Source organism: Hakea prostrata, chromosome 7 (assembly GCF_041222555.1).
Source record: "Hakea prostrata isolate BN-2017 chromosome 7, UWA_Hpros_2, whole genome shotgun sequence".
In the NCBI taxonomy this organism is placed as follows: domain Eukaryota; kingdom Viridiplantae; phylum Streptophyta; class Magnoliopsida; order Proteales; family Proteaceae; genus Hakea; species Hakea prostrata.
The window spans coordinates 17,268,438-17,291,316 of record NC_142606.1 but is presented as its reverse complement, the minus strand read 5'-3'; the positions used below and the strand labels follow the sequence as shown (position 1 = coordinate 17,291,316).

Here is a 22,879-nt window from a genome sequence, read left to right as displayed (position 1 = left end):
ATGTGTTATCATACATTAATAAATGGTGTCATAACTTAAAGCTTAGGCCACCTGGGGCCTTAGACAATGACATACCCGGATCTCTAAATAGAGAAAATAGGGGAATACAATTTTCAAAGCTACAATCAGTAATACCAACAAATCTCACAATTTTATTCTGTGCAGGGACGGATAAAGGATACAATAACGAAACAGGATGCTGTTGGGGAGTAGCTCAATGCGGAAAGATCATCTACTGCTGGAACGGGAAATACCGAGGATACAAGTTTATCTCGACAGTTGCTAGAGGACTAGCTTTGGGAATCAGATTTGCATCAACACACAACTTGCGGCTAGAAGGCGTTCTAACAAACTGGGAGCAGATTAAGGAATTCCTACTAAAACCAAAAAAACAATGGCCGTTTGAAGCAGTACAGGACCTACTTTTCCTAGCCTCTAATATAGAGAACCTAGAGGTCGTCACATCTTTTAATCAAGAGGTCATAAACTATGCTGTAAGGATGGCTGAAATAGGCCTGCTACAGGAAGAGCCATGGGAAGTGTACAACATGTAATCATAATTACTTGTATTTGTATCAAAAAAAAAAAAAAAAAAAAAAAAGAAAAGAAAAGATTATAGAGATAACAATTTCATCATGTTCAAAGAAGATTTGAACTTTCCAATAGGAACAACTTTAGTCATAATGCCAGCTGGATTGATAAATGTATCAATCTTGCAAACACTAATAAAACCTTTAGCAATGATATCTCTAATAAAATGAAGTTTTACATCAACATGCTTTGTTATTTCATGATATACATTATCTTCGAAAGACACAAAGCACTTTGAGAATTATCAAAATGCACAAGAGAATTTAATTATTAAATCCAAGCTCACTAAGAAGCCCCTTAAGCCACAAACATTCCTTAACAGCTTCAGATAAAATAATATATTCAGCCTCAGTGGTTGAAAGTACGTGCCACCACATGTTGAAGTGTGGACTTCCAACTCATTAAGTTCCCACCAATAGTAAACAAATAACCAGTTAAAAATCTCCTCTTATCTAAATCAGCAGCAAAATCAAGTCACAAAAGCCAACAATGCTAAGATTATTAACACAAGAATTATTATGAACAAATTGTATAAGAAGTAGAATTTTTTTAGATATATTAATAACCATATAATTGCATCTCAATGTGCATCACAAGGCCTACTCATGAACCTACAAACTAGTCCAACTGAATATGCAATATCAGACCTACAACACACCATTGAATACATAAGACTGCCAACACATTCTTGATGTGGCCTACTAGTTACAGCAGCATTAGAAACAGTTCTTAGATTAAAATGTGCACCAAGAGGAGTATCAATAGTCCTACTATTATCATTTCCAAACTTATTTACAAGCTTATGAACATAATCAACTTGAGACAAAGTTAAAACACCATTAGATCTATCTTTATGAATATCAATGCCAATAATTCTTTTAGCAACGTCTAAATCTTTTATTTCAAGCTCAAAATTTAACATTGATTTAAGTTTACAAATCTGAAATTTATCCTTAGATGCAATAACCATGTCATCAACATAAAGCAAAAGATAAATGAAATAATTAGGACTGAATTCACAATAATATACACAATTATCATAATAACTTCTTTTATACTTATTCTTGAGCATGAATTCATCAAATCTCTTATACCACTGCCTAGGTGATTATTTTAAGACATACAATGACCTCAACAATAAGCAAACTTTTGTCTCACTTCATTTAACAACAAAGCCTTCAGGTTGAAACATGTAAATTTGCTCATCTAATTTTCCATTCAAAATACAGTCTTTACATCTAATTGTTCAAGTTCTAAGTAAAAAATAGCAGCCTAGGGCCACAAGACTCTAAAGAAGTATGTTTCACAACAGGTGAAAGCACCTCATTATAATCTATTCCCTCAACCTGAGAATAACCCTTAGTCACTAATCTAACCTTATATCTAGGATGTTCTACACCTGACATCCCAGCCTTAAACTTATAAACCCACTTACAAACCTATAAGTTTCTTCCCCTTGGGTCTATCAACAAGAGTCAAAGTCTAATTTTTTATTAAAGAATCCATTTCATCTCTCAAGGCAGCAAGCCAATACTTGCTGTCCACACAATCAAGAGCCTCCTTATAAGTTCTAGGCTCATATCCCTCAAGCTGGTCAGCAAATTAACATTAAGAGCATAAGAAATCAGATTTGAATCAAAATTAGACACTTCACACATATTGACATATCTAGCAAATCTTCTAACCTTTCTTTTAGACCTATCTCTAGCCAATACATAGTTGTCTAAACTCTAAAGAGTCCTCATCCTCAAGCTCTTCTTTAACATCTAATTAACCACTACTAGCCCCTAGATCACCATCATCACTTATAGGATCAGAAGTATCTAGATCATCTTTAGATCTATCATCTAACTCTACCTCAAGAAAAGTCTTATCTAGGTCATGGGAGTTAGAGATAACATTAGAGGAACTAATTTTCAGGAATTCTAGTTCATTGAACTTCACATCCCTACTAATTACAACTTTCTTCTTCTCTAAACACCAAAGCCTATACCCCTTAACTCCTAAAGAGTATCCTAGGAAAACACATTTCCTACCTCTAGGCTCTAGCTTACCCTTACTTTGATGAACAAAATACACACATCCAAAAGGTTTTTAGATATTATAATCAGCATTAACTTTACTCCATCAGAAATCAGGTGTTTCAAAGTCAATAGAGGAGCATGGAGACTTATTTATTACAAAACAAGCTGTACTTGTAGCTTCAGCCCAGAATATTTTACTTAGGCTAAATTCAATCAACATGCATCTTACTGTATCCATAATAGTCATATTCATTCTCTCAGCCATTCCATTTTGCTGAGGAGTTAAGTGCATCTTCAATGTCTAGTTATACCATGATCTTTACAAAAGTCAGAAAATTATTATTCACAAATTCAAGCCCATTACCAGTCCTTAGTTTTTTAACTTTCTTTTCAGTTTGATTCTCAACTAAGGCCTTCCACTATAGAAACTTATCAAAAACACCTGATTTATCCCTAAGAAAATACAACCAAGTTTTTATAGAGTAATCATCTATTATTAACAATAAATATTTGGCACGCGAAAGAGATAAAGGCACATTAGGACTTCCCTATAAATCTGAATGGACATATTCCAGGATTTGAGTGGTCTTAAATGAAGAATGAGAGAATTTAATCTTATGGAGCTTACCCATAGCACACACATCACAAAAGTTCAGTGGATTAAACTTCTTAAGGCTTATTTGACCAATTTTGTACAAGTGTATAAGACCCCTACTACTAATGTGGCCCAATCTCCTATGCCAAAGCTCCACCTCACTAAGAACTCTACTAGAGACTGATGCAATTCAATTCCTAAAACTACACTTCCTTTCATGAAGTATAACCCATTCTTCAAATTAGCATTCAATCTTACATTATTACCCCTCATAACCCTAAGAGAACCATCTTTAGAGATATATTGAAAACCCCTAGGATCTATCTAACTTAGAGACAGTAGGTTTCTCCTAAGTCCAGGTACATGTTTAACATTTTCAAGATCTCTAATAGTCCCATCATTCAATCTAAATCTAATAGATCCAATCCCCACAACATCACAAGCATGATCATTTTCCATTAACACCTTACCACCTCTAATAGACTCAAAAGTGATAAACCATTCCCTCCTAGGAGTCATATGAAATGTACAACCTGAATCTAAAATCCAAGTATCTAGATCACCACTTGGGGATATTACAAATGCATCACTTGTAACATCAGCTACATTTGTAGCCTCCATTCTCTCATTTCCATTTTCATTTTGGTTCTTTTGAAGTCTTTCTCTACAATATTTCCTTATGTGCCCCTCCTTCTTACAATAATAACAAATTCTCTTATTATTATTATACTTACTATTATTATTCTAACTATTACTTGCATTATTATTCTTTCCCACAAATTTCTTCTTTTTTTTTTTTTTGTTATTATTATTGAACCTCTTCTTAGTTTCAAAACCACTTCTATTTTCAAAATTACCAAATAACCCCTCACCTACTTGCTTTCCCTTCTTCTCAATTTTAAGTTCTATATACCTAATTTTTAATGTTTTCATAACATCATTTAGGATTATAGACTTTCTACCATACTTAATAGCATTTTTAACACCAATATGAGAATCAGGCAAAGAGTTTAATAACAGAACAACAAAAGTATTATCAGTTAATTCTTCATCTAAGTCAGCCAAATCATATGACAATTTATAAAATTCTTCTACATTATTAGTAAGAGACTTAGATGTATCCATTTTGAAACTAAACAATTGTCTTTAACAGAGTAATATTAGGAACAGATGCAGTCAAATATAATTGTTCAAGTTTCAGCCAAACTTGAGCTGCAGTCTTACAATCCCTTACCCTCCTCATAACAGTGTTGCTTAAGTGCAAAATAATTGTACTATAGCATGCACAAGTCTTGCATATCTTGTTTATTTTCTTCAGACAAGGATGAAGACACTTCTTTATCCACTTTTAAGGCTTTATAACAATGGTTTTGGACAAGAATGGCATGCATTCTATTCTTCCACACCATATAGTCTCCCTTTCCATCAAATTTCTCCAATTAATATCGAGTTGGAGCCATGACAGAAAAACAAAGAGACTAAGTCAGGGTATGTCTAATTTATAACCAGCAACACAATAAGAAATTACTAAACTAAACAAATTTAGATTTAATTTAACTTCTGAAATAAAACAATACAATAATTTCAATATTATATCAAGAAGGTAAAAAACAGATTTCAGATGAACAACTTACTTCAGATAATCCATTATAAAAATAAAGAATAATATTCAGTAAGAAAGAACTAATTTCCATAATACAAACAATATGTACCTTGTAAACAATAATCAAAACATAATCAATTTTAGATTATAAACACAATTCAAGCATCAATTACATATTTACAGCATGTTAAAAACAAAAGCCCCAAATTAATTCAATAAACCCTAGCAGGCGAACCTTAAAGAAACTCAATCTGTAATTTTGGGTCTCAATTTCAAGCAATAAATTGGGGGTTTCAGTTGCAAACAACTCCAATTAGATCTAGGAACAAAAGCCCTAAACTAATTTGCTCAAACCCTAAGTTAGGGTTTAGGGTTAACAAGAACCGAATCACACAGATACTTGAAATTAACTGCAAGAATCAACCATAAAATAATAGAGGAGCACTGGGTTGAAGTAAACAAGATTATATAAGAAAATATCAGTCAAGGTATATACTGGAAGAACACGGCTCGATGCCAAACTGTTAAGAACTATACCTAAAAATGCAGCGGAATAAAGAGAAGAAATAAATAAAGAACAAGACATAGAGTTTACTTGGTTTGGTCACGAGGACCTACATTCAAGGATGAGTTAAGGAACTCATCAAGCCTTGCACTATAGAATATTAGGTAAGATTACAGCCCTATTGCTACCCAACACATGAACTCTATACATGGACTAAGAGAGAAACAACAGTATAAGAACAGCTTTTAAACCTCCATGCTAGAACATATCAAGAAGAAGTAGTAGAAAACTAGGGCATAGCATAACCAAAACAACGGAGCTCAAACTCATGCACAAGAGAACACGAAGGAAATGAAAGAATGAATCGTATGAAACCCTATGCCCCAATTTTATCTGTATATAATAACCACTGAATGGACCTAAATAACCTCTCATACAAATCAATAAGACATCCATATCCTAAATAGAATAGAAATGACTATAAAGCCCCTAACGTATTTACAACAACTACAAAGTGCTCTGTGCATTCCAAAGGAAAACCATTTCAGATCAGATGAGACACCAACTGAAACTGAAAGAACCCAAACCGGCTTTGCCTTGAAAGAAAGTACGCAAGTGAGCTTCCTTGAAATAGTGGTCTAATGGAATTAGGATTAGTGAGAGACTAATCTAAACAATAGGTGCAAAACCTAGGTCTATTCCCTTCAACATGCCCTATTCTTTCTTCATTCTTTTTATTTTTCCTTTGATTTCTGCATTGGTACACATTACACAGTATCAGTGAGTGATTGTTCCTGTAGTTCAATGTCCCACTGAAGCATGTAGTTGCTAATACAAAGGATGTCAACCAGTAGTTGAGTCCAGACCTGGCATTCTTTGATCAAGCCTACATACTTGATTTCTTCATTCATTAGGCTGCACCAGGAGGTGTTCTGATAACCCGACATAAGATTCTTAAGAGTTTTAAGAGATATTCTCTATGCTGTGTCATCAACCTTAAATGAAACCTGAACTAAGTTGTTGATAGGGAGATGCAGGTAGTTGACAAATTATACCATTAGTTAATAATTTGAAGAATCTCTTGAATCAGGGAAGCTGTTCAGTGGAATGTTGATTTCGTGCATCTATGTTGTTATTTCTAATTGTGGAATATATATGTATTATATATTTCCATTCCCTGAAAACATCTGGAACTTAGCTTTTGGATTGTCAACTTATTTTAAGGGATTGGAGAACAGCTCATGTGACCTAAGTATGATTCCTCCAAGAACTACACCTGTTGGGCTTTCGTCTGCAACCAAACCAATTGTAGCAAGCTGATAAAACAGTCATAACCATAAAAAAAAATATTGATGAGCAAACCCACAACTTTCAGGAATGTATTAATAAGATGCAGTTTCTCGTTTGCAACTTAGTTATCTGGCTCTTGTCTCCCCCACTCGCCAAAGAATGCAAGGGAAAATGCCTACACGAACAAACACGACGCATGGTAATGGCAAAACAGGTCAATCATCTGTGTCATATTTATTTTTGTTTTGTTTTAAAACCCAAAATTTCCCTCCTTAAACTCATTGAATAATGAGAGAAAATTATACATTTATAATTGGGGGCCATAAACAATCTTATCCCAAACCCTACAAAGAATGGAGACCACTCTTTCTCACCCTAAAAAAAGGTATAAAAACCCTATAAAACCAGACATTGTATCGGTCACGATGTGTTGTTTTTAGCCTTGCCAACAACCCATACCCCTTTGGTATCGCCAGCTCTGCACTTAGGGCTCTCTTCTTGTTGCATTGCCCCCTGGTGGCAAGCCCTGCTTCTCATTTGCTAACGCAAAACTAGAAACTTCATTCCATCGACCGGTTCAAAGACAAAAGCTGGGTTGGTTAACTTCCACACCTCAAGCATCGTAGTAGCAGCATGGCTGAAAGCTCCCCAACCCTCATCAGAAAGGATGCCAATCGGCTTCAACTTGTGGATGCAACATGGGTATGATAAACAAGGCAACTGAAACTTTTCACTAATCTCGAGCTCTGAAAATAAGATGCAAGTTTTCACAAAAAAATAAATAAATAAATAAGATGCAAGTCCTGCTCCAAGCATTGTGGAAGCAAGAGAATTGAAGGCAAGAAGCGACCCTCACTGTTTAGGATTTCTAGGTACGATAAGATTTCTATAAGTGTGGGAGAATGTAAAACTCATACCTAACTGTACCAAATGACATGTTGTAGGAACCAAACTCCCCACATAAAGACCAGCACGTTGTGGTCCGTTTTTGTGGAGAGCATCAGGGATGAACCCAAATCCCTGGGATCGGATGTGAAGGACCCCAGGGATATAGTCATCACGGATCCTATTGGGGGATGATCACCCACTTCCAAAACATAAAGATCTCAGATTTCGGTCATCATGTAACACATTTGAAACCTTAAGCATCTTACTTTATGCACAACAGCCGTGTTCAAGTAGAATGTAGAAAGAATCATAGCATTTGGATTTGAATCAAACATGTTATGGACAACATAGTGGAGAAAGGTCAAATTCCCTGTTGCTCTAGAGTGCACAGGCTGATATAGTGGATCAATATGTCAATCAACCGGAACCGATAAACCGCTGCACTCTTTTGTGTGTGTGAAAGGAGACTAGGAAGGACCCTCACGCCACTGATAAGTGAGGATCTAAAATGCTACCTGTGATATATATCTCTTAGGATCCTAACCCAAATCCCTACTTGCAAACCCAAGAACCTGTGGATCTAGTAAAAGGAAGATGTGAGCCATCCAATTAGAGACCATTGAATTAACATATGAATCTATGGACCTGGATGGTGGAGGTCAAGGTTCCACCACTTTGTTGGAGTTGGAAAAAGATCGGACTCGAACCCTAACTGATTGAGAAGGTGGATTACCAGCTCTCGAGTGTCGAAGTTGGGAGGTGCCCAAGTGTAAGTGTGACCCTGGGCCATTTCCCTAGCTTGTACCTAAGTCCAAGACAAAACCAAACATATTGACCACCTTGTTGCTGAAAAATGATTGGGGTGGTTGGTCACCCAACTTGCTGCCCCCTAGGCAGTTGGTCAAGACAGTACATGAATTTTGGGATTATTTTATTCTTATACGGCCGAGAGTTCTAGAGCGAGTCAAGAGGGTTCATTCCGGAGTAAAAGGAACCAGTATTCGCGGCAGGAATCTCAAATCTTTATTTGATCTTCAGTTTTGAAGGTAAATCATTTTTCTCTTCCATCTTCTATCTGTTCTGCATTAAGTTTTGAGATATGGATGTGAGAAACTACGTTGGGAGAGTAGATTTGATTGGGAAACCTTTGTTTTCCATCAATCTAATTGGATCTAGCACGAGCGATAAGATCTACATCTTTCCCAACTACGGAATTCTCCCAAGACAGTATCCTCATCTTCAGATTGTTAGATCTTTAAGGTTTGTTGTTGTTTGTCATCTCGGAGTGTTTGGACATGCTTTAGAGACAAAATCCATACCTAAGATCAGCCCAAAACCCTCTGTGGATCATGATCAAAGGTGTGAATTTCGAATCTGCTGGCTGCAGCTCGCACAACTTGGGTGGTCGCGCGATTGGGGCAATCAAGCAGTCTCTACCATGTCTAATCGACCGCTCCTCCTGCTGTCCATGGGTGGGTTGTCTGTTTTGGCCTAATTGTTCCCAAACCCTAATTTTAATTGTATGAACACATTTCTAGGGTTCTTGGGGATTTGCTAGCATAATTGTTTGTGAAGTTTAATAGTCCTTGAAAGGTTTTAGAACGTAGTTTAGGTGAGGGAAATGATTCACATATGCTTGGTTTGATCCTTAAGTTTTTCTTATGCCTTCTAATATATCCTATGATGTGTTGCGGTGATATTATATGTTGTTTAGGACATGCATGCAATGGGTGCACCTTGGGTGTGATGCCCCTTATCTTTTTATATCATTATTTTATCATTGTATTGGAATGTTTTAATCCTCAAGATTATTAAAAGATCATGGTGGTCGAACCATGTGTCAAGATGGTTTGTTTGATGGTTTAACCAAATGGTTTGATGTAATTAAATGATAGCTTAAATAGAATTGGATTCCCATTAGTATTTTGGTCGAGATCCAACATCGCTTGTAGGCTCCACAAAGATGGAATAAGACTGAACTGAAGGTAAGGAAATGATCAGCATATTTTTCTGAACTCGAAGATATTAATATTTGTTTCCCAGAGTGGGCCCTGTGTAAGAAAATAGAGTGGGCCTACAAGCCCATAAAGTGGGCCCATTAGTTAAGTGTGTGTGTATATATATTATATTAAATGTAATAAGTAAGAGGAGAGAGAGAGAGAGGAGGAGGTGACACCTCCCTCTCTCCCTCCCACCTAACGTGGATATTAAAGGTAAGTGAGGTGTCATTAAATATGAGAGCAGAGAGAGAATAAAAGGCAAGGTTATTTTGTGCGTGTAAGCAGAGAATAGCAGAGAAGAGACAAGGAAAGAGAAGAAGAAGTAAAGAGGAGAAAGAGAATTGAAAGACAAGAGAAGAAAGAGAATAGAGAGAGAACGTAGAGAGGACGGAGAGAGAGAAGAGAATTTTGAAGAGAGAGAGAGAGAGAGAGAGAGAGAGAGAGAGAGAGAGAGAGAGAGAGAGAAGGCTGTTGAGTAACGTTCAATCATCGGCTGTGAATTGATAGAAGAATTCCCAAATCTCAGAGAGGGGCAACCACTCTTAGAAACTTCCTGTCTCTGTGAACGAGAAGAGAGAGATAAGAGAGAGAAAGTAACACAGGGGAAGCCTTGTGTGGTTCCTGCATGTTTTAAAATAGTCAAAGATCATTCACAATACAAGAGAGACGGGGAGCTTTAACAGAGTCAAGATCAAGAGATGTACATCGAACAGGAATAGATAAGTGATATGGACTAACCTATATATGTTATAAGTGGATGGTTCCACTTAGTAAACAGGTAGCATTTACATGTTAATATAAAATCTTATTCTTTCACTTATGCAATTTATGGAAGTGCATGATATATTGCTTTGTGAATAGAACAGAAGTGCGTGGGATTGAATGACAGCTTAAGATTTTGATTGCAATTTTTTAATTGAAATGATGTTAATATTCTTAACTGTTAGACTAGGAATTGAAATGATGCTTATGCTTGTTAAATTCAGAATTATCATGTTTTCTCTTTTAAATGATGGGATTGTATAGATAATTGTATGAATTATGTCAAGTATTATTCAAATAAGGCTAAGTGATAACTAAAATGCAAGAGGTACACTAAAATAAACAGGGTATAGTAATGCAAGGCTGAAATTGAACATAAAAAGAGGAAAGAAAATGGAAGAAATAATAAGAATAAAGAAAGAAATAAAATGTTAATGGCTTCTATAAGTCCTAGTACCTAATGTACCTATATGGGAAGACAAGAAGTGAGACTGAAAAGTGAAAGATAGAATAGACCTATGATGGCCTCCTGTGGAGAATACCTGGCCTTATGACAAAAGACTGAAAAGAGAATCTCTTATGAAAATCTCTGAGACTGAGATTGAGACTGAAGCCACTTGTGTGGTTTAGACTAAGGGTGTCCTCTCTACAGGTAGCGCTTAGGTTTGGATTAATAAAGAAAGAAAAAAGGAAAAATGAAAATGAAACTGAAATGCATAATGTCATAAATCTTTGATGTGATAATGGATGCGTGATGATTTACATGATTGGCTGTATCGTTTACTGGGCCTGCAAATCTCAGCATTGTAAATGTTGACAGGTCCCCAGATACATGACAAGGGCAAAGGTACTGACATTCAAGAGTACAGTTTAAAATAAAGGATGGGAATTTCTTTTACAACTGATGTTTTGTTAAATTGGACTGTGGAATGTATATATATATATATATATATATATATATATATATATCTTTTGAGGTTATATGTATTTAACTAGGTATTGGGTGAAACTCAATGTTAGTAAAATGGGACTTTGGACCATATACATAAGTATATGAGTCAAATTGTCAAACAAGTTATTTATTTCCGTCCTTGAAAATATTTAGTTTAGCACTATTTTTAGTGGCGATAAACAAGTTGATACTAAGAGGAACTGTCACATGCTCTGGTTGGATGTCCATAGTGTGTCCTTCACCAAGCCTGTGAAAACTGGGGTTGTGACATTGGGAATATAATTAATGTGTTGTTTATTTCAATTCCTTGCCTATTATATGATTTAAAGCATGTTGGGCCGGGAATTAAGGACCCATTTGATAACTCACCAAGTGCTTTTGCTTCGAGAAACACCAAAAACAGTTCTATATGTTTCTTAAAGCAGAGACACTTTTTTATTCATTTGATAAAACTTACTTTTGGAAGTAGAAAATTTAAAAATTGTAATAAAATTTACAAAATTTGCCATTGTTATGTTTAGAATGCCAAATTTCATAACTATCCCTTCTAAAACTGTCTCACTCCAATGATTGAGGTTTTGGTTTCGACCTGGCCAATAACCAAAATCTTGAGGTTTCAATTGAAATTGTAATTTTCGAGCAAGGTTTTGACCCTAGGTTTCGGGGCTTATATGGCCTCCATTTCTTTTGGTTTCTTACCTCCTACCTATTTAAAGTATAAGAAACAAAATAGAACTAGTATTTTGCCCAAAAAACCACTGAAAAGTTATTATTAAAGTATACGACGAATGACTAGTTCCGAGAAGTACTGACTACATTGCATACACGCATAAAATCATCAACATACATGAATTGTTTGATAGAATGACTACATATACAACAAGTCAACAAAATACAATAACCAACTAGATCAAATGATCGCTCATTTGAGGCATGACCAAAACAAATATAAAAAAATGAGGAGTTTGGAATTGTTGGGTATGGCTCATACTTTACATTCTAGAGGCCTTATATCACTTTGGGCCTTGGAGTTTCCTTGGTAGTTTAGGCTTGGGCCAGGCCCATGAATAAATATTGTGGCTTAAGACGTGTTTGAAGGCAAAGGAAGAGCAAAAAAGTTGTTTGAAGGAAAAGGAGTTGTTGAAATAGGGTAGAAATAACCCAAAAATAAAAAAAAATAAAAAAAAATAAAAAAAAAATAAAGAAGAAGAGAAAAGAAAAGAAGAAGAAGAAGAAGAAGAAGAAAAGAGAAATTCGTAAATATAGGTCAAAACCTAACTTGTGAAACCACAGCAAAAGGGTCAAAACTTGCGATATTTCATAGGTTACGATCAAGAAAGAGGATTTTATAAGGAATAATCGACTGAAATTGGTTTCAACTAGTTTTGGTTGAAATTTTGGATGGTTTCGCACGAAACATTCGTAACAAAATGAAATTTCAAAAGTTTCATTTCGATTTTGAAGAATGCAGATATTTCGGTCGAAATTTCAATTGCTTCAACGAAAATTTGTTCCATGGCAACAACAAATAGTTGTGTCGAAAGTGTTTCTCGAAGCAAAATTTTTCATAATTTTCAACTTATGTTGCACAAAACATATGAAGAAAATGGTTTTGTCAAACGATTTTTGAACAATTTTTCTGCTTGAAGCAAGAAACACGAGAATCTATTTTTTGGTGGGTTATCAAACAGTTCCTAACATATTTAGTTCCATGCATATAAATTTATCAAGGATTGTGCGTTGTGGTTTAGGCCATTACCCTTGGTACCTCTTATATGACCTATAGAGTTGTGTGTGCATATTATGTTTGTCTAGACGTATAGTTAGGAACCCTATTACATGTTGCTACTCTTTCGGAGAGGGCCTTTAAGCCAAGTGACCTGTGATAGCACTAAGTGGTTGGTGGGCATCTAGAGAGCTGTGAGAAGACACAGTTCTACTGACATATCATTTATGGTAGGGTTGCATATGATATGGTTTAAGCTTGTGGGTGCCCAAAAGATGATTGAGAGCTCTGAGGGGACACAAAGTGCCTCCGTTGTATTGTTTGTGGATGACCATAGGGTTACAGGGAGCTTATCCAAAAGACGGTTAGGATCTTTGAAGATGTGAGGAACAACATTCCTAGATTGGGAAGAATAGTAGACCTAAAAGGCATGTGGCATGAGGAAAGAATCTGAACTATGAGTAGCATGACAAATAGATGATCTTGCATATGGCTAGGCATTTTCCCTGACATATGACATTCTCAAACCAATGGTCATGGTTTGGATATGATGGACCTATTATCCCTTTACCTTGATTGTGGTCAGAAAGTGATGACCTACCTTTGGACCTTTGGTTATGATGCCCAAAAGACGGTTAGGAGCCGTGAGGGGTCGGTGACACTCAAAAGACGGTTAAGAGCCATGAGAAGTTCAAAAGCAAGTTTTATCAACTGCCTAAGAATGTATTTCTGCTTCCATAAACATTTAAAACTATTTCTAGTGTTTTTCGAAGCAAAAACACATGTTAAGTTATAAAAAAGGTCCTACCATGCTATCTAACATTTTATTATAAACATTTAGATAATGTTGCCCATAATGATTTTTTTTTAAGTGGTAAATATACTGTTTATTCTAAAGTATTACAACTTGTTATTTTATCTTTATCTTTTTATTTTTTTAACAAATAGGGATGCAATAGTGACGATCTTATGCGTCTCACTCACTTAATGTTCGAACTCAACCTATGCAAAGATTGATCATGTAAACCACCATCGCAAATTAACATGAACAAATGGCCTCTAGTCACTATGACAATGGCTCATATAACATGAAAGAATATCTCACCCAAAAAAAGGGGGGAAGGAATCTACATTAGGATGTGGTAACCGTCAGATGCTTTTTATTTTTTTGGTCAAAGTAACCGTCAGACGCTACTTTCGTGTGAATATTCTTTCAAACGATCATAAGTAATATTCCAATCAAATGCTTTAAAGCGCGATTTCTTACCACCGCCCATGCCAATCCATTGGTTCCTATCGCTTCAATAGAGTTCTATCACTGTCTATCTCTGTCTCATCAGTAGTGGAACGTCAACTCATATTCGCCGATGACGTTTCAGATTTTCACTGGTTCGGACGGTCCAAGCATTTTCCATGAAACGGACGACTTCAGTTATTCTTTCTTCTTTCCCAGATATTTATACGGGCAAGATCTCCGTAGATCGCCATGCAGGGTTATTGATCACAACAGTTAGATCAGACGGTTCACATAATAATACCACTGCCCCCGCTGGAGAGATCTCATACGTGTGGGTGGGCCCTCCCGAATTACATCTGATGCTTGCAGGGAAGAATTGGATTGGCAAATGGGCTTCGTCTCATGTGAGTTGCTGGTTGGGAAAGTCGACACGCTGAGTGAAGCTGAGCCACCAACCATCCGTGACACCACCACGAGTGGCAAGGCAACCGTCACATCTGAAATAAGGGTATTATCGTCAAATCGATAAGAGTTTTGGATATTTTAGAATAGGTAATATTGGATCGTACATTCGTACCTTATATTAATGCTTACTTTTAGCTTTTTTGGGTAGAAGTAAAGCGTACTTTTAGTTTTAGTTAGGCTTAAAAATACGAGAAGCTTTTACCAAAAAAAGAAAAAAAATACGAGAAGCGGAAGAAGACGAAGAGGGCCCGAGATTTCGACGCTGTCATCCAGATAAATCAACGGTCAGATGAATGGATAATTTAGTAATTAAATTTATTGAGTTTAGTTATTTCTTTTTTATTTTGAGAATTACAGGAAGTAAGCCTCTGATTAAATCCAAATTTACACAGAGGGCCAAACCATGGTTTCCTCATCTCTCCGGTTAGCTGTTGTCTTCTCCCTTCAACGACCCTTGGATGAAAATAGGAAGAAGAAAAAAAAACGGGTGCAAGAACATTGATAGTGAAGGTTCGAATTAAGGTTTAAAGTATCGGTATTGAATATGGTATCGGTTCATGTGATTTTAAGAGACGTATCGTCCTGTATCGAGATGTATTGTATCGCTTGTGTCATATAGAGATGCGTATCTACTAATATCATATGGTATCGTGGAATACTTTAAACCTTTTTTTTGTAAATTGTGAAGGCTGGGATTGTAATTTAAGAAACTTTTAAACTTAATAAATCTAAATATTAAATTATCCATATATCTGACCGTTGATTTCTCTGAATGACACGTTTCGTCATTTTGCCTGCCCGATCCTCAGCGCATGCACGAACAAAAAGCCATTTTAAGTATTCAAATTCTCTGGATATTTTTTTTCTTCTTCTGACTTCTGGGTATAAGGTAAAATTCTCTGGGGATTTACGTACTTCACTGCTTACAGAAATGAAGTACGGTAGAAACGTGAATGAATTCTAACCGTAAGATTCGAATCATGGCTAGTTTCTACTGTTCGAAAGAAAAAGTTAATCTGAAAGAGTACCATAGTCGTCGTCAGAGATCAGCTATGATGACGAGAAGGGTACCACCATGCACTCCTCTCTCCGTCTTTGTCCTGTAAACCGGTAAATCTGTACGGTATCTTTGAAAATTTGAAAATTAATTTTCTACCATGACCTCTGGAATGGCTATTTAAGGCGGTGGAGGCGGAGGAAGAAGATGAAGATCTATCAGATTCGGGAAGCTCTCATGAGTGCTGATCTGCAACAATGAGAAACCTGCGTCTTTCTCCTATTTAGGTATATTTCTGGCTCTCATCTCTATTATGCATTTCGCTAGCTTCAATATTCATGAGATAGTGTTGTTTATTAACCTAGGGAGCTGTTTATTTTCTTTTCCTTAAATGCTCACCGAGTTTCATTTCGTGTCGATTCCTCTAGTCTTGGTTTGCGTCTGTCTCGACTCTCTATCTTCTATACTCAGATTTCCTTGGAATCTAGTTATTTTTCCATGAAGATGTCAAAATTTTTGGTTGTCGTTCGCTTTCTCCGTTGTTATTTCTTCAGTTTTGAGATTTAGTTTCTTTATAGGCTTCAGCTGAGCATATTTGTCTGTGTCCCCCGTTGTTGAACAACAACTAGGTTTTTCTTTGTTCCTGATAAAAATTTTCCTTATGTTTTGGGTGTAATTAGGTAACGCAGTTTTGTTTCAGTTCTTTAGAAGCCTAGAGTGATTACTTGTGCTTTTTTCTTTTTCAGTTTGATTATGTCTGTTTTTAGGGACACATGGTTGAAGAACTGGTGACTAGGTCTCTTTGTGGAAACTTTTTGAGTTGTTGGAATGATGTTAAGAGGAAAGGTAATCAGATATCCAAGGCTCTGAAATTCTTGTCTTAAATCACATTGTTGGCTAGCTGCTGTCGTTGATGATGCTTATATGTGTTGTTTCTTTTTTGTTACACAGAGGTTTCTTGAGCATTGTTTGGGCGTATGATTTGACGACGAGAGAGAGCACGCTTGTAGGTAGTGATGCAAAAGGATCTTGGCTATTTTACATGCGTGCTGTTCCTCGTTGTCAAGCTGTATAGCTCAGCAAAGCTGTTCCTTTACTTCCGCTTGCTTAGCTACCACATGAAATATTAAACTGTGGAGAACTTCCGAAGGACTGGTACCGTTGAATCTGAATCTGCTCCCTTCTCTTTTATTGCTTATATTATCATTTCTTCTTTTCCGTCTGGCTTAGCTTGTAACATGCAATCTGAGAGTTGATCATGTTAAGGTTTCACATGTCTTTTAGTTGGGTTTTGCTCTGGCTGTGTATTTATGAGTTCTTCTGTAGTCACATGAATTTAGGTGTTGTGCTTCTAACCATCTATGCTTGTGAGATTCTTAAGAGTGTTTGTTATTTATATTCTCATCCTATCTGAAATCAAAAGAAGTTGATTTTGACATTTCTGTAAATTTACATTTCATTCTTAATAGAGTTAAAGTCATATTTGAGGTTGTACAGATCTTTTCATTGATACCTTATATTTTTTACTCTTGTTCTTTTCACATTTTCCGGTGACCCAAATGGCATAAGCATACCCTTTTTTTGCCCGGTAAAGGCGTAAGCATAAGCATACCCATGGAGATGTATGAAGTTCGAAAATATGTGTGTTCCTGAAGAAGCTTCCTAAATGGAAAAACTCTAACGATGAGATGTCAAGAACATGTAAATTAGGGTTTTTTTCTTTTTTCTTTTTGGGTGGGTAGTGGATTCAGGCTTGGCTTCATAAAGTAAAATATGTCTCATCCTTGGAATTTTTTAATCTCGGTGGTGGGGGTAGGATTTTGAACTCTAGTTTTGTGATTAATGCACTGTTTTGTGTGACTAATGCTTTATTATTTGTTTGGGATGGGCATCTGATCCAGGTTTCACTGTTTAGGCTTTAGATTTTGGAAACTGCTTTTGTGTGGTACAAACCTACTGATGGCAGTCTTTATTAAATGAAAGATCTTTCGATTGGTAATGCTAATTTTTTTGAATATAACTAGATTAACAGCTGAAACTACTAAGTGGAATTTTTTTTTTTTTTTTGGAACAAATACTAAGTGGAACTTACAAATATAGAATAGAGAAATGAGATAGACCTAGACACCTAGCCCATCTAGGTATGATGGAGGTCCAGCACCGAATTGGCATACGTTCCTTAGAGATCACCTATGGTTGATAGACATAAGGATTGATCCTTTGTTTAATATGTTTTTGTGGTCATGGGCCTATTCCAGGGCCTAAAAGTTTAGCTTCTAGACCAGTATGAAAATAGGTTAGTTTTATTTAGTTTACTTGGTCTACCAAGGTGGGTTCTGCCCACCTGTAAAGTTATGAGGACAGAATACTGTCTTTCTTATATTTTATTCATTGAGGAGAACGGCAATGATTGAATACTCACTATCTAAATGTTTTGTTTTAGCTTTAAGAGTCTGATCGAATTAGTTAGTTTCTATTTCCCAAGTTTAAGGCAGTTTCTAGGTCCTCATCTCACTATTCTTATGTAAGGCCATAAGTAAAGCTATAGGCATATGATAGAGGGAGAATTCAGTATAGGAGTGTTGTTGCCTAAGAGCACGGTGTTAGTAAAACTTTTCATGAATGGTAAGAGACTGCAATGTGATCATCTTCCTCATTTATTTTTATTTATTTTATTTTTTTGAATTTGTAGGAGATTGAAAATTCAAAGTCAAATCTACATCAATCTAACTGTTATATCTGTTCCAAATTTTAGGTATATCATCCCCCAAACCGTAGTAAACCTAGACCCAATTTGTGATCATTATGATTGCCCGATTTTAAAATTTAAATATTTTCTTGAGATCTTTGTACTTTTTAGAACCCCTCAAAATAAGAACCTTCATATAATTTAATTTTGCCATCCAGACTTGGGGGATCATATCCCTGTACCATTATCTACGTTCTCTCCAATTTTCACCTTATTCCCATAACTTTTCATCCCATATCTGAAGAACCTACCCCATCCCACCATATCTTCCCCCATTTTAATTTCTCCAAAACTAACACCTTGTTATCCTTGATAGTCATCCATACCAATTAATCCTACATGGGAAATATTACCACTAGTTTGAATCAAATTGGGCCATACCTATAATCCACCCTATGTCTCAAAACCAAAGTATCAAGACACCTTTTCTTGGTCCCATATGAATTGGTTTTCTTAACAATGATCTTAGAAGAAATGACCCTCAAACAAGGCTACATCAAGGGTATCTTACTTAGGTTTTGGAAGCATCAACTACATAACCTACATGTAGGAAAAACGCCATTGTAAACCTACAAGTCGAAAACACTCCATTGTACCACTTGGCAATGGAAATTTCAATAATTTATATTTGGATGGATTGTATTTATAGTAATTTTTCTAGATTATTTACCTCCTATCAAGCTTTAGTTGTTGATTAAAAATCTCACCACAGTATTCGGCCTATTCGTTATCAGGCTAGACTCTTCCTATCAATCATTTTTTTTTCATGAGATCTTGGGTTTTTGCATAGAATTTTTTGTCTACAAGATTGTCAACCAAGTTCAAGGAGTAGAAGGTGCTGAATATGCATGGTGCTAAATAGCAGGGACTAAAGATTTTTGGGCCTTGGTAACCTAGAATGGAGAAAGATAGAAGTGATTTGGAGAGCATCTAACCACAAAGGAGAATGATTTTACAGTAGGGGGGGGGGGGGGTTGTCCAATCATGAAGTCTAAACTTTAATGTATTCACTTGTATGGTATTGTAGCTACTAGCTTAGTTCCTCCTTTGGGATGTGAATAATTTACTAATGTGTCCATAGATTTCTAATCAATAGAGTGTTGGTCATTGGCAAAAATCCTTATGGTTGATGCATATTATGTTATATATGACACAATGTAAAGATTGTAAGGCTTCATTTGATTTTTGAACATTCTCTGCCCTCAAGCCCTTAACCTCTATGATCAGGGGTGTCAAGGGGTGAGTTTGGTCAGGTTTCCGTTTGTGATTTGAGAACTGACACCAATCCGTTTAGGGTTATTTGGTTTTAGTTCGAGTGAACCGTTTGGGTTAAGTCTGGATATGGTTTTTTGTCATTGGTTTGTAACTATTTTGTTCTCTTTTTATTTTTATCCACAAAAAGATTGTTTGGCTCCTTTATCCTAACATCATTCCCTGAAGCCTTTTTTTTGGATGAATAAATAATTATATTAAACAAGAAGGAGAAACAAAGGGGGGGGGGGAGCGTGCCGTCAGGTGGAAGGTTGAAAAGAAGAATCAAGACCCCAGGTAACAACAATGAGCCTGTTCCTCGGGGTGTCCACAACCGAGGGATGGGGGGATAAATGGTAGCCTAGATGAAACATTGAAATAGATGGCTTTTCAAATCAAGTCAATAGAGAGATATTTGGAAGTTCATCTTCTGATGTTGCGCTCCCACCACAGGTGGTGGATGGTAGCACTGAAGATTGAAGACTAGATTGCCAACCTGTTCACAAATGGATGTCCCAGACTTGATTCTCAGAATCCAATGCTAATCATGAGTGAAACCAAAAGACGTCTCGAGCGGGGCCTGATGGAGGCAAAGGCTTTTCCCCAAAGGAGGCGGGAAAATTGGCAAGTGAAGAAGAGATGCTCAAGGTCCTCTAAACCATTCCAACAAAGGATACAATGGCTAGTAAGAAAGCCTTGGGTAGGGAGGCCAAGGTTGTGGGCCCTCCAAAGGGAAGAGAATGGTGAGCGATATGGCCTTTAAACCAAACCAGGGGGTTTAGGGGGAGAGGGGGGAGGGGAGAGAAGATTCCAGGTTGACGAAATGGTGAAGGTTTTAGATGGGGAGGGGGTCCAGATAGTAAGGTCATGGGGGTGTTTGAGAGCGGGGGGACGGGAGACCAAGAGCCACCGGCAATGAACGAGGAGAGGGGGGTTGCCCTAGGGATGCGGGACACAAATTATGCGAGGTCGTAGGAGATTGAAAAGCATTCCCATTGGATGCCAATGCTCATGCAAAAAGTATGTGGAGGTGCTAGAAGATATTTGGATGGAGAAGGAGAGGGCAAGAGATCTGAGGGTGAGGTGCTTCCTCGATACCCAAGAAGGGTTGGGGGGAGTTGGGATGGTCCAGATGGAGTCAGATTTGAGGAGATAGGAGTAGACCCAATTAATCCAAATAGAATCGTGTTTTGAGGCTATCTTCCAGATTAGCTTGAGGATGGAGACTGTGTTGACATCCTAGATTTGACAGGTTCCCAGTCCACTCACATATTTGGGTCGGTAGATGGCTGACCAACTAATGGGGTGGAGGAAGCGAGAATATTTTTTACCTTTCCAGAGAAAGGCCCATAAGAAGGTCTCCATAGCACTGATGGTAGCTTTGGGAATGGAGAATATGCCACACCAGTAAAGGTAGGAAGATTGGAGGACCGAGTGGATAAGCACCACTTCACCAGCAACGGAGAGAATTTTTCCTCTCTAGAGTTAAAGTTTTTTTTGGGATGTGGTCGAGTATGGGAGTGCAATGGTGGTTGGTGAACCTACCAGGGATAAGAGGAAGGCCTAAGTAAACCACTAGAAAGGAGCCAAGACTCCCAGCAAAGAAGGGAGAGGATTTGTCAAGATTCATAGGAAGGCTAGAGGGATTCAAAGAGAGAGAGAGGGAGGAGAAGATAGAAGAGATGGAGGTGAAATACGCTTTGGAGAAGATCATAAGGTCATCTGCAAAGGCTAGGTGGGTGGGTGAGCTCGAGGGATTTGCATTTAGGGATATGGGAGATGAGAAGCTAATCAGTTTTAGATTGGAGAATACGGAAAAGGACCTCAAGGCCAATAGAGATAAGAAAGGGGAGAGGGGACAACCTTGATGAAGGTCAACACGGGAAGGGAAATACCTGGCAAGGGAGCCATTAGTAATGATAGAGAAATGAGGGGTGGAGATGTAGACCTCAATCTAGTGAACAAAGGAGAGGGGGGGGGAGTCCATGGACGAAAGGACTTCACTAATTAAGTCCCAATGGATGGAGTCAAAAGCTTTGTGAAGGTCCCTGAACCCTTAATGCTAAGCAATTCTAATCAATAAATAAATCTAGAGTTGGGCTCGTATAGACAACTAATTCTTTATTGCTTTTAAAACTTTAGCTATTAGGGTTTAGGTATTGCTTTGTATCGGTTTGGGTTTGGTCTTCTTCTTGGGTTTATCGGGTGCACATCTGATAAATCAAATCAAATCAAACCAAACCAAACCAAACCAAACCAAACTAGCCCCACTTGCTTGTTGACATCAAAGCCCAGCCCAAAGCAATAAGACATCCACTTGGTTTGGATTGTTTTTTCTCAGTATGGTTTCAAGATTAACACCCTTAGGCTACAAGGAGAAGTGGGAATGTTTTGATTGAGAATGAAATATACCAAAGGAAGTGATGTGAACAATTTTGTTTGATTGATATATCATTCTTGGGAGATTACAACTGGACCTAATCAATGAAATGTAGCAATTTGGGTGAAATGAACATAAGCTTGACGCAAATGCAATGAAGGAAAAGAGGAAGGACCCTATGTTACTTTTGAGTCTTAAGACTTTAATGTATCAGAACCAAGTCAACAAGTCAAATCTCCATCCTACCATAGTATGATAAGGAAATTGAATTAAAAACCAGCAACACAAGTCCAGGATCAGCTTGTATATATGTCCATCACAAGCTTTTTTTATCCTTTTCATTTGTCCAGTTCAGCATAATGTCGTTGAAGTTTCTAGATGGTCAATGGTTGTACCTTGCTTCTTGCATTGGCAAATCTGCCTTAAGCTTTTGTCTATTATGAACTGAAAAAATTTGGTCTCTTCGATGTAGTCGTGCAAGTGCATTCAGAGGTTCTACCATTGATATGGGGTTCCATATCATACATGGACAAATATGGCGTTCATGCTATGTATACCACTTTGGTTTCTGAGCTTCAATACAAGGGCTAATACAGCTAGGATCAACACAAAAAGGTAGAAAAACTTATTGGTTGAAACTTCTGATGCCTTTTATTTACTTCTCCAAAGAGAAGAATAAGAAGGGGATATAGAAAAAGGGTGGATGGGATAGAAAGCTATCTTGCTCTTGGCCCTCACCTCCACAGGCTTCTCAGCTGTTGAAACAAGTCTTTTCAGAGCTAAATAGAAATTGCATAAATCAAGTTCAATTCCAATGCAGGTGAAGGGGCCTTTTTTTTTCTTCTTCTTTTTTGGGATGAATCT

The 22,879-nt window shown here is 37.0% G+C and overlaps 1 long non-coding RNA gene across 2 annotated transcripts in view; it reads left to right on the top strand.

Annotated features, from left to right (window-relative positions):
* Positions 1–15,847: 15,847 nt before the first annotated feature.
* LOC149010178 (uncharacterized) overlaps positions 15,848–22,879 on the top strand; it is a 38,913-nt gene continuing 31,881 nt past the window's right edge. Inside the window, exons 1-3 of one of the 2 annotated variants that reach the window (XR_016174790.1) lie at positions 15,848–15,922; positions 16,382–16,481; positions 16,587–16,790. This is a non-coding gene — a long non-coding RNA (uncharacterized LOC149010178). Of the gene's footprint in view, positions 15,923–16,381; positions 16,482–16,586; positions 17,180–22,879 lie in introns of those variants that run through there. The other variant, XR_016174789.1, reaches the window with a different exon arrangement.